This window comes from Lolium rigidum, chromosome 1 (genome assembly GCF_022539505.1).
Source record: "Lolium rigidum isolate FL_2022 chromosome 1, APGP_CSIRO_Lrig_0.1, whole genome shotgun sequence".
NCBI classification, from domain to species: Eukaryota; Viridiplantae; Streptophyta; class Magnoliopsida; order Poales; family Poaceae; genus Lolium; species Lolium rigidum.
Genome location: NC_061508.1, coordinates 330,653,611 through 330,666,931, shown reverse-complemented (window position 1 = coordinate 330,666,931; position 13,321 = coordinate 330,653,611).

The following is a 13,321-nucleotide window of genomic DNA, read 5'->3' as shown; positions in this document are numbered from 1 at the left end:
CGGCTCGGTAACTCTTCATTCTTTCACCGCACCTCACCACTTCATCTTCTTCCTCGCGCCGCGCCGCCCGACAGATCTCAACTCCGGCGAACCTTCCACGCGGGAGCTTCACGCGCCGCCGCCTCAAGCCTCTCCTCCAACCAAGATCGCTACGGTTGACCAAGAAATCAACTCCGCCGCCGATTCGTGGTCATCGGAGGCTCGAAGCCGCCAGTTTGTTGACCTCTACTTCGCCGGAACTTCGCCGGACCGTCGCGCCATTGCCGGTACGTGCACCGGACTTGTAGAAGAAGAAGTAGCTGTAGTATAGATTTTCCGGTTACTCAACTTAGCTCGCATGGGTGCAGCCGGAAGCATGCCTCACGGTTCTCCTCACGGTACTTGGTAGTTCTCCGAGTAACCCGGATCCCGGTGCCGTGGAACCGATTTGCCCGGATCCCATTGCGTACCTACCACCATATGTTTCCGACGTTAGGCTTGCTCAACCGTTCTCCGCCTCTTCCAGTACTTTATTAGGCCGGATCCCAACAGCCCAGGAGCTCGAAGAGGAGCTACAAGGCCAAGCTAGAATGGCAGCCAAGGTACAAGAGGTGGAAAACAAAAAAGCTTCCAAGGCCCGGAGCCGTGAAGGGGTGCGGGGTCAATGGTGGCCCTGCGAGACAACAGACGCGGAGCTCCGGGAACTTCAAAATGAAGGCATGATCTCCGAACACTGGAGTTTCACGCGCGACTCCGACGTTCCCAAGCCCGACATAGATGAACGTGTCATGACAAAGGCGTGGGTCGAGCGCGGATTATCGCTCCCTTGCTCGGAGTTCTTCCTTTCCGTCCTCGACACGTACGGGCTCCAGCCCCACAACATCTGCCCCAACTCCTACCTCCTGCTCTCAAACTTCGCAACTCTTTGCGAGGGGCATCTCGGAATTCGACCCGACATCAAACTATGGCAATTCTTTTCCGAGTGAAGAAGGAGACGAAGGACAAGGCCATGCTAAGCTGCGGAAGTATGACGTTCATGCTCCGCTCCGGTCGGATGTATCCTCCTCACGACTCCCACGAATCCGTCCGGTATTGGAACGCCGGATGGTTTTATGTGAAGAACGCGCCAGTTCCAAGCGTCCACGACGGACTCCCGCCCTTCAGCAACACGCCTCCGGAAGAATTGGCGAGCTGGAGCTTCATCCCCACACTTGCCCAAACGCCCATATTGGAGAAGGCCGCGCGGAGGATTTCCTGGTTAGTTCATGATGGACTAACCGGAGCCCAGCTCACCCTCAGCTGGTTCACGCGGAGGATCCAACCTTTGCGCTACAACGCACGTCTGATGTGCGCGTACACTGGGGCGGACGATCTCCTCCGAGTCACCCGCCACGATCTTCCGGCCGACTCCCTCAAGAGGAGGTTCAAAACGTTGGTGAAGATTGCTAGAGGCCAACAGGTCCGGAGCTGATTAAGGATATCGGCACACACGATAAATGTCCTCCGGTAAGCGCTTATACCTTCGCATTCCTTTATCCTTTCACAATTTTCTAAGTGTTTAACTTGTTCTGCTCACTCTTTTCGCAGCTTGACTCTTTGGCGGAGGAAAACCTGCGCACCATACTCCGAGTTCCCGTTAGCGGTGACTCGGTGGAAGAGGATCCGGAGGACCACGAGGAGGAAGAGGAACAAGCACCTCGAAAGGCTGCTCCTCGACCTACAAAGCGTTCCCGCGCCAAAGTCTCCGGCTCCGACGCCGGAGGCAGCGGCGAGGCTTCCGCCAAGAAACCCAGGGTGGTCAAACCACCTCCGCTTGACTCCAGGAAGGCGGAGCGCCAACGCCTGAAGATGCTTTCGACAGCAGGAAAACCCTCACGTCCCAACATTCCGGGTGCAACGTAAGTTTCCGAGTAATGTGCGTTATCTATATTGGTGAGCTGTGTTATGCATATTTTCCTTTCACTTGCTCACAGGAATCCGAACCCTCCCATCGCGCGGACCAACGTTCAGGAGCATATCACTAAGTATATGCAGAAGAAATCTCCCGCCGTTGGTCCTTTGACGCCAACTCCGCCGAGCGCTCCACAAGCCCCCTGCAGCCTTCTCCTCCTCCCGCGAACCAGTCTCCAGCTCCTGCCGCTCCCACTCCACCGGAAGTAATTCCGGTTAGTAGCGACAGAGCGGGCGGAGATGATTCCAACGACAAGGGTCCCATCAATGATGAATTTGAAGGACGAAGCCAAGGGGAAGCAGAAGAAATCTCCTCCGGCAAAGCTGAAGCCGCCACAGGCGATATGGTCGTTTTTCCCAAGAACTTTGGAGATCCGGCTGATCTTACCTCCACCCCAAAAGCCTATGCCACAAAGTTTTTTAACAAACCGACGGAGGCGAGAGAAGTGGGAGCTGGAGCAAGATTTGCTCAATGCTATGCTTGAACAACGCACAGGGCAAACCGGACGTTGAAACGTCGGAGATCCGGGACGCCAAGAAAAACATTGGCCAATTCTTCGACAAGCTTGTTTGCAAGCAAAAGGTAACTCCCCGGTAGCCCCCAAGTATTTAGGCGGAAACTTTATTAGTTAGCGTCCGAATACTTTTAGAGAACAATCCGAAAGGAAATTTTAAAAGTCGTGGTAGCCCCCAAGCATGATGGCGGAAAAAATTTCCAGCCACAATGCTTTAGAAAGACTTAAACCATGATGGCGGAACTTACTCCGTTTCTGGCTGTGTTTGCAGGAGCAAAAAGCCTTGCACTACGAGTTGCATAAAAACATTGCGCTGCAACGTCGTGTGACCATCAGCCGGGCGGAGAAAATCCAGCGCTTCCAAGCGAGAGAATGCGGATTTGAAGAAACAACTATCGAAGCCCAAGGTTGGTTTCCGATTGCGACGATTGTGGGTATGTTCCGCATTTTTCCGAACTTGACGCTTTATGTAACTATGAGCAGGTGCCTCCTCTTCTCTCGCTGCGGCTTCCTCGAGTTGGAAACTCTACGTGCTTCACGAGAAAAATCTTGAGGCGAAGCTCGCGAGAGCGAGAACGAGAAAATTTACGAGAAGAACTCGGAGCTTGCTCGCAAAAGCTGGTGAGTTTGAGCTGAAAAGACAGACCGACGGCGACATCATCCGGAAGCGGCAAAAAGAAATTGGAGGTCTTCGCAAATATATGAAGACAGCAGAGAGCTGCTGGGACCTGCTCAATTCCGACGTCATGGGTACGTCCTCGAAACTCATATGGCAGCAGACGTGTAACTTGTTGTTTTTAACAAAACTTGTATTTTTCAGATCCGCTTGGATATGATGAGGAACGTCGGAGCCAGTTCCCGCGATGACCTGCTACAGCTGGCCGGAGAAGACTGCAAGGATCTCATCTCCGCCTCCAGGAAAATCTGTCACAACCTCAACATCAAGAAGAGCCGAACCTGCGAAGTGCGTAAGCTCATCAAGAGGATGGATTTGCTCCGGAGCTGGTTGTGGATCTGCAATCTTCTTCGGCACGGGGTGCAGCTGCCATGTCCTTGGCTATGTGCTTAGCGCATAATCCGAGTTTGGACCTAGACCGGGTGACTTCTGGCGTTCCTCCGGATGCTGATGTCAATGCACTGCTTGACGCGGTTAGCGGCTATGATACACGCATTGCTCGGAGGATCCGCCACGATGAATTCTATGAGAAGGTGGTTCTTCCTGCTGACGAGCCTCTCGAAGCTGAGCTTTTGAAGGATCGCGAAGCGGAAACCAGGCCTGCCCAATCCGGAAGCCAGTATACTTGGACGAGCTCAAAGAACCAAGGTGGCGCTGCTTCTCCGGCTGCAACTGGAGCGGAAGAAGATGAAGATGTCTCTTCGCCTGCCAAAGACGCGGAGAAGGAAGCTCCAACTGATGCCGCAGGAGCTGATGCCAATGTGGAAACTTCTCCGGTTAAGGGGAAGTAAAAACTTAGTCCTGCGGAAAAACAATGCATCATTTTGGCCCCAGCGAGGGTTTGTAATAAGACTTTAAATTCTTAAGTAGCTAGGGACGAAACAACTATGCATGGGCGGAAACAACTTATCCTGCTATCCCTTAATATTATTCTGCATGTTTCGTTTTTGTTGGAAAGCAAGTGCTGATGTTGATGTTTTCCGGCTTACTCGCTTGACCTTCCGCGAGCCGGAAGACCTTTAGCCGGAAACGCTCGCCAGCGGCGACGAAACCCAGTGGCAATCCGTCAATAACCGCGGAAACAAGCCCCCGAGCCAAGGTGCCGGAAATCGCTACTAGGAATCCACGAGTTCGCAACGAGAAAACATTTCGACCAGAAAACTTAAGCTTACGTCTTGAGGGACGATTTTTGAAAATCACAACTTTCATACACGCCTAGGCGGAAATATCCAGCTCTGCGGTTTTAGTCGGAAAACATACACGATCTAAAAATGAACAAGTAAAGGAGGTAAATGACTCATAGAGTGAACCAAAAGCTTTATTTCATTGATCATGTATAATATTGTTACAAGGTATGCAATTCTATGCTAAGTGTGGAAAGGACGTAGCTGTGCAATGTTCCAAGGGCGATCTGTCTCGTCGTAGATGTCATCCGGATCCTCACGCTTGCGTTTCCGGCGCCAATTAGCAGGTCTGTCCCTCAGCTCTCGGAAATCAACAAGGTAGTACGATCCGTTATGAAGCACTTTGCTAACGACGAAGGGTCCTTCCCATGGAGATTGCAACTTGTGATCTTTCACATGGCGAAGGCGGAGAACCAGGTCTCCGGCCATGAACGAGCGATTCCGGACTCGACGACTGTGATAACGTCGGAGCTTCTGCTGGTAGATGGCGGAGCGCTGGTCAGCTAAATTCCGAGCTTCTTCGATCGAGGTCCACGAGATAGCTGTGCGGCCTCGTCGGTTGTTTCTTCATTATAGGCGGAAACTCGCGGCGAATCGTGGATGATGTCGGAGGGAATCACGGCTTCGGATCCGTATACCGGGAAAAATGGGGTAAACCCTGTTGACCTGTTAGGGGTAGTTCGCAAACTCCACAAGACAGCGTCCAGTTCGTCGGCCCAAGCTCCGGCTGCTCGTCGCGGCGGTTCTTCAAGGCGTGGCTTGATTCACGATAATATTAGACCGTTAGCCCTTTCAACTTGACCATTGGATTGTGGGTGAGCCACGGATGCAAGGTCCAATCGAATCCCCATTGTCTCACAATAATCCTTCAATTCTCCACTGAGCGAAGTTTGTGCCATTATCCGTGATTATGCTGTGTGGGATGCCGAATCTCATCACGAGGCTGCAGACAAATTTTAGTGCCGTAGCACCGTCGGCTTTTCTCACTGGCTTTGCCTCGATCCACTTGCTGAATTTGTCAACAGCGACCAAGAGGTATTCAAAACCGCCAGGAGATGATCTTTTTAACTTACCAACCATATCGAGCCCCCAGACCGCAAATGGCCAGGTGATAGGTATGGTCTTCGGCTCTTGGGCTGGAGCATTTGGTTGAGTAGCGTAGTATCGACAACCTCGGCGGGTCTTGACTATCTTGTCGGCATCTTCTTTAGGCTGTGAGCCGGTAAAAGCCTAGCCGAAAAGCTTTTGCAACGAGTGACACGGGAGCGGCATGATGCCCGCAGCCCCTGCGTGGATCTCTCGAGGATTTCAATGCCATCTTGATTGGAGACGCATTTGAGAAATACCCCTGTTGCGCTTCGTTTGTAGAGCTGTCCATCAACAATTGTGTAGGATCTTGCTCGTCTGATGATCTGTCGCGCGAGGACCTCGTCCTCCGGCAACTTCTGATCGATGAGGTAGTCCAGGAAAGGCTGTGTCCAAGCCGGAATGATAGCCATCACCTCTTTGGCCGGAGACACTGCCACCTCTGGGTTTTCCGGGTTAGCGCCCTTCACCGAGGGTATCCGGAGATGCTCCAGGAAAATTCCGGGCGGAATTGGCTTCCTGCCGGATCCGAGCTTGGATAGCATGTCTGCCGCTGCGTTGTCGTCTCTCCGGACATACTTGACTTCGTATCCTAGAAAGCATTTGGCGATCTCGTCAACTTCGTCTCGGTAAGCCGCCATGACGGAATTTCTGGCGTTCCAGGTTCCGGCTACTTGCTTGTGCCACCGGGTCGGAATCTCCGCAGCGGATAATGTGCTTGATCCCTATTTCCTTAGCGATGCGCGGTCCGTGTAGTAGAGCCTCGTACTCCGCCATGTTGTTTGTAGCTTCGAAGTGGATCCGCAAAGCGTCTTGCGGTTCTTCTCCGGTAGGGGACTTCGGGGTGACTCCGGCTCCCGAGCCTTGATGCTGCTTGGATCCATCGAAGTGCATAACCCATGTCTCTGGTTCCGGCTCCAGACTAGCATCCGGAGCTTCTGTCCAATCTGCAACGAAATCCGCCAAGACCTGTGATTTGACCGCGGTCCTGGCTTTGTAGCCGATATCGAAGGCGGATAATTCAATGCCCCATTTTGCTGTGCGTCCTGTTGCGTCAGCGTTGTTGAGAATCGTTGACAGCGGAGCTTTGCTCACGGCCATTCTTGGATGTTCTTGGAAGTAATGTCTCAGCTTCCTGCTGCCCAGGAATACTCCGTAGGCTAACTTCTGAAAGTGAGGGTAGCGCTGTTTGGATTCCGTAAGGATCTCGCTAATATAGTAAGCTGGCCTTTGGACTCCATATTCGTGACCTTCTTCCTGTCGTTCCACCACGATGACGAGGCTGATGACCCTGTTGGTGGCTGCCAGGTAAAGGAGCATAGGCTCTGACTCTCCTGGAGCTGCTAGGATAGGTGGGGAGGTAAGTATCTCCTTCAACCCTTGTAGTGCTGCATCCGCTGCCTCGTCCCAGACAAACTTGTCTGTTTTCTTCAATAGCTTGTACAGGGGAAGTGCCTTCTCGCCAAGACGGCTAACAAACCTGCTGATTGCTGCGACACAACCAGTGAGTCGTTGCACATCTTTGAGACAAGTTGGCCTTTTGATGCACAAAATTGCCTTGATCTTTTCCGGGTTCACTTCAATGCCCCTGTTAGAGACAATGAAGCCAAGGAGTTTTCCGGCTGGTACGCCAAAGACGCACTTCAGCGGATTCAACATCATCTTGTACCGACGGAGATTCTCAAAGGTTTATGTGAGGTCGCTGATCAAGTCGGATCCTTTCCGAGTCATGACCGCGATGTCGTCGACGTAGGCGTGTACGTTCCGGCCAATCTGGTCCTTCAAGCACCGTCTGCATCGTACGTTGGTAGGTGGCACCTGCGTTTTTCAAGCCAAAGGGCATAGTAACATAGCGGTAAGTGCCAAATGGGGTGATGAATGAGGTCGCCTTTTGGTCGGACTCCTTCATCCGGATCCGGTGATACCGGAATACGCATCAAGAAAACACAGAAGTTCCGCCCCTGCAGTCGAATCAATGACTTGGTCAATGCGCGGCGGGGAAACGGATCTTTCGGGCAATGTTTGTTCAAGCCGGAGTAATCGATGCACATTCTTAGTATTTCGGTGTTCTTTTTGGGTACAAGGACGGGATTTGCGACCCAATCGGTATGGATTACTTCTATTACAAAACCTGCCTCTAGTAACTTTGCTAATTCCATTCCTATGGCGCGGCGCTTCTTATCTCCAAAGCGTCGCATAGCTTGCTTCACCGGTTTAGCCCCGGGTTTATGTTGAGGTAGTGCTCGTCGAGTTCCCTTGGTACTCCGTACATGTCAGAAGGTTGCCATGCGAAGATATCCATGTTAGCGCGGAGGAACTCGACGAGCGTGTCTTCCTATTTGGGGTCCATGTTGGCTCCGATCGAGACTTGCTTGGAATCGTCGCCTTCCTTGAAGTTGACTTTCTTGGTCTCTATCGCGGCCCTGAAGGAGTTTTACGTTCGGAGATCTGCTTCTTGGTGGTCTGCATTTCAGTCGGATCCACCGCGGCTCTGTAGCCTTTCAGCTCTTCTCCGGATATCACAGACTCTGCGAAGGCGGCTTCGCCTAACTCGCACTCGTGAGCCTTTTTGTAGTCTCCGGTTATGGTGATCATACCGTTAGGACCCGGAATCTTGAGCTTGTTGTAGATGTAGCACGCTCTTGCGTGGAACTTGTGGTAGGTGGGCCTGCCGAAGATGACGTGGTAGGAGCTCTTGAAGGGCACAACTTCAAACGTGATCTTTTCTTCGCGGAAATTGTGAACATCGCCGAAGGCCACGGGAAGTGTGATGCTGCCGAGGGAGTTCGCCTTCTTACCCGGAACCACGCCGTGAAACTCAGTGTTGCTTGTGTTTGAGCTGTTCCTTGGTGAGGTTCATCCGCTCCGAGTCTCCAGGTACATGATGTTCAAGCTGGCTCCACCATCCATGAGGCACTTGGAGAAGTCATACCCGTCTATGCGGGGACTTACAACCAAGGCGTAGTATTCTTTTGGCACAATGGCGGGATGATCCTCCCTGTCAAATGTGCATGGAACTTCCGACCACCGACATACTGCGGCACGGCCGGAAGCTGTGGCGTTCGGGATCCGGGTAGCTGACTTTGTAGCGCGGACTGTTGGGGTTCCGAGGAAGGTGTGGTAAGCCCCCACGCTCTTTTTCTCGAAGGGGTTGGATTTCCTGCGGATCCGGCTTTGGGATCCGGCGAGTTATCATCCTCGTCCATCGCCTCGGAACTGTCCTCCTCCTTGTCTTTGTTCTTGCCCTTGCCTCCTTTGCCACGAGGGCGGTGCTTCCGGGCTCGCTTGTATCCTGCTTCCGGGTCGTTCTTTAGATCGTTGACCCACTTGCAGTTGCGGTTGGTGTGAGTGGACTTCCCTGTAACCGGATCCAAGTGGGCCAGGCAGGGCATGTCTCTATACTCTTCGTAGGTTTGCGGGGCGCGGGATCCGCCAGCCGTGACCTCAGTGCCATGCTTCTGACCCCTGCCGGCTCCGCCTCCACGGCCGCGTCCTCTTCCGCCTCCTGAACCTCCGCGTTGGAACGCCATGGCGACCTTGTCGGATCCGCCACTCTTTTGGTCATCAGGGTTTTTGCGTTTATGGCCGCTGTTGTTGCCGTTATCACGGTTCTTCTTTTGTTGGTGTAGGGGGATTGCTTGTAGCTGCGATATCACCGCCTGCGTCATCATCGGCGGCAGTATGGTCGCTGGCAATGGAGATCATCTCATCCAAAGTCAGTTTATTTGCGTTAGCCAAACAAGTGAGCTTATGCCTCAGCAATCCTCCTCTCTGCAGTCCACCAATGAAGGCGTACATGGCTGTGGTGTGGTCAACGTTTTCACACTCGTTTCTGCATGCCAACCATCGTGTGAGGAAGTTTCTTGAGGATTCTCCTTTCTTCTGGATACAAGCTTGTAAGTCGCTTGCCGTGGCAGGTCTTTTGTAGGTGCCTCTGAAGTGTTTCTCGAAAGCGGTCTTCGAGGTCAAACCAACAAAAGATGGAGTTCTTCTCGAGGTCGCCGAGCCGGATCCGGGCTGGACCTACAAGGTACAAGCTGGAGCATGCGGTAAGCGATATTAGGGGTTCCTCCGGCAAAGGTTACTGCATTATAGTAATCCTCAATCCAGGTATCCGGCCTTTCGGTGCCATCATAATGCTTCAGGTTTCCGGGTAGCTTGAGGTTCATCCTTGGCTTTGGTTCCTCTCGAATCATCCTGCCAAAGCACTTCGGTCCGATGTAGTCGGTTCTGTATTCGTTGAGGCGTTCCCGCGCGTCGCGCGAGCCGTGGCGGGGAGACTGTGAGCGAGAGCGAGATCTCCGGCCGCCGCCTCCGCCTCCACCTCCGCCGCCACCGCTAGGTGGTGGTGAGGGAGATCTGCGAGGGGGCCGATCCGACCTCTTGCTTCCGCCTTCGGATTCTCCCCGGCCCTCCCGGTGCTGGCTCCGGCCTCGTGGCTGCCTTCGCCGTGGCGCTGGCTGCCCCGGTCGTTCCGGCTCCGGCGGGGCTCCGGGTCGCGCTCCTCATTCCGGCTCCTCCTAGGCTCGGGCTCACGATCGTTGTTCCGATTCCGGCGAGGTTCCGGCGTGCGCTCCTCGTTTCGTTTCTTGAGGGCAGCACGTTGTCGCGGATAACGATTCCACCATGCCCCCGAGGCCTGGTGTTTCCGAGCTGGACTACGGCGGCGAGGGGACGCGGGTAACCATTAGGTGGAGGAGAGGGGTTGCGGTACTTGTCTCGTCCGGAGTACATTGCATCCTTTCCCTTTCTCGGATCCGACGGTGGCGTCTTTGATGGTACGGGGATCGGATTTGGGTGTTCCCCGGCTTTCCTTCCGCGTTCCGAGGATCCGGTTCGCGATTCGTCATCTCGATGGCGATTGTCGTGGGCGTCCTTCGCGCAGTGGAGACGCAATGCTCCGGGTTAGATTCCAACTTGCGCGAAGTGTCTGCCTTGCTCTGCTGTTTGACCGCTGAAGCGACGAGCGTGCGAACGTAGTCGATGTCAATCTCCTCGTTACTTTTCTTCAAGATCTCTGCAGCTTTCGTCATATTGTCCTTTGGGGTGGCGAACGGCTGTAGCTCCGTTGGAGTTGCGAAGGTGATCCTGCGGGGAGCTATCAAGTCACGCCGGACCCTTTCGACCTCGTGATGAGCTTCAACGATCTTGTCCTCCCAATGCTTACGGAGTTCCTTGACCTTTGCGAGTCCTTCGTCCACTTCCTGCTCACGCTGGATGAAGTCTTCCACAAAAACTGCGGCGTGCTTCCGCTCCTCCAGCATGGCGGCTGCGGTGTCCTTAAATTTCTTGGCTGTGGCCGGCAGCTCCACTCTCTTAGCTTCTAAAGCTTCTACGTCTTCGGGAGTGATGGGTTTGTTAAGAATATCCGAGCGATAAACCGCATCCATGCCTGCTTGTGCGACCATCTCTTCGGGCGACATGAGGCTCTCCGAGGAAGAATCCCTACGGGGTCGCTCCCGCGACATTGGAGATCCACGATGGGATGGCCGGGGGTCGGATTGGGTGCCTGCCTCTTCGATCCGTTTTCTCCCGGCGCCGCTACGGTTGCAAGTACCGCTTTGGTTGGGCGGAATCAACTTCGGGCTGATCACCGTATCCATATTCCCTCACCTTGCGATCGAACTCTTCGGTGTCCATGGATTGGGTGTCTCCGGAAATTGGGCTTAGGTTTCCCAAAATTGACTCTTCGACCGGAGTTCCGCTTTCTCCGACAGCCTCTTGCTGATCCGGAGCAGCGTTGTTTTCCGGGGCCTCGACCTGCTCGGGACCAGCTCCGGCTTCTTGAGGGGCGGTTCCGGCGGTATGGGCCAAGAAGTGCACGAAGTGACACCTTTGCTTTTCTAACACCTGGGAGACCCAGGCGGATCTGCATTGGTCTTCCACCGTTATTTCCTGCTCAGGGGCGGATTGGGTGGGATTTGATTTTTTCAGATCTAAGGCGGAATCTTCGCCAGGAAGTTCCTGCGTCTCAGATCGGATCTTTGCGACTGCGTCCTGCTCAGCGGCGGTCGCGTCAGCGCTACTTACCAGTGGGTTTCCGTCGGAATCGACGGTTTCCCCGATGAAGATGTGTATGCCGCCAAGCCGGGACGATGGAGAGCTTGACGGGGTCGGTTTTAGCCGGAATCCAACACTCATCCGGAGGGACGATCGGCAGATTTCCGGCGTAAAGGACACGCCCCACGGCGATGGTGTCGTCGTAGCTTCCCATGGCGGAACCCTCCCGATTCCGGCCTCCGGACGCCGCGAGCCCCACGGTGGGCGCCAGCCGTCGTTGCCTAATCGACGGTACCTCGGAGGAGGGATCCTCACGAGGGGAGAAGAAGTAGGGGCCATAGGGCGGAGTGCACACGGGACGGTGGTACGCGAGTTACCCGGCTTCGGAACACCCGCACGATGACAGGGCCTACTGCTGCTTGTCTGGAATTATCTGGGCGCTTTCGCGTTGTTACAATGAGTTGTGGTTGTGCCTCTAGGGCTCCCAGGATCCGGCTTATAAAGGCGCACGGATCTAGGGTTTACATGGAGAGTCCTAGCCGGAATACAAGTTGCCTAACTACGGTACAATGTCTTGCCGTGTACGTCAAGGATCCGCCTTCCTCCAAGTACGTGCTTGGATCCGGATACTTCATGGGCCGTCACGGATCCGGCCTCCTTCGTAGGTCGGTAGAGATCCGGCTTCCTGTTCTCGGGCTGGACTTCATCCTTCAGGATCTACAGCAACTGGGCCGCCCGATGGGCCACACGCCTCACCACCATCTATGGGCCACCCGGGCTTGCCGGATCTAGGCCATGCCGTTGATATACCCATAAAGTATACCCACAACAGGTCTCAAACCCATCTCCCTCGATGCACTTTCTATCACATTACGTGATAGTCCCTTTGTAAAGGGATCTGCCAGGTTTTTGTCTGTTTGAATATATGTAACAGTTATTACTCCGGAGTTTCGCAATTTCACGACGGACTTCAAACGTCTCTTGACGTGTCTTGATGACTTCGCGTTATCCTTAGAATTGTTCACTTTGACAATTACGGTTTGATTGTCACAATTCAAAAGGATTGCCGGAACAGGTTTTTCAACCACGAGGCAAGTCCATGAAGAGCTCACACAACCATTCCGATTCAACAGTGGTTGTGTCTAAAGCGATAAGTTCTGCTTCCATAGTTGACCTCGTCAATATTGCTTGCAAGATCTCCATGATACTTGCGCCACCTCCAAAGGTAAATACATACCCACTTGTGGCGTACGGATCAGCTACATCCGAGATCCAATTCGAATCACTATATCCTTCAAGCACAGCTGGCTGCCCTGCATAGTGAATCCCATAACTCACTGTACCACATAGGTAGCGCATGACCCTATCAAGTGCATGCCAATGATCGAGTACCGGGTTTGACATGAACCTACTCAACTTGCTAACAGCAAAAGAGATGTCGGGTCTAGTCGCGCTCGCTAAGTACATGAGTGAGCCAACGATCTGAGAATATCTCAATTGATCTATGGCAATCCTCCGGTTCTTGCGTAGTGTCACACTGGGATCATAAGGTGTTGAAGAAGGCTTGCTATCAATATAGCCGAACCGGCTCACATAATGGGATTGCGTTAGAGTAATCCCACTCTCGTTCTTAATCAGCTTGATGTTCAGAATCACATCAGCTTCTCCCAGATCTTTCATATCAAAGCTCTTTGACAAGAAAGACTTGACCTCGTGTATTACTTTCATGTTTATACCAAAGATCAGAATATCATCCACATACAACACATAGTATAACACCTTCGCCCCCACCATGGCGATAGTAAACGCACTTGTCAGCCTCATTGACAACAAAGCCTACAGAAGTTAAAGTTCTGTCAAACTTCTCATGCCATTGCTTAGGTGCTTGTTTGAGGCCATATAAAGATTTCGACAACTTGCACACCTTTCTT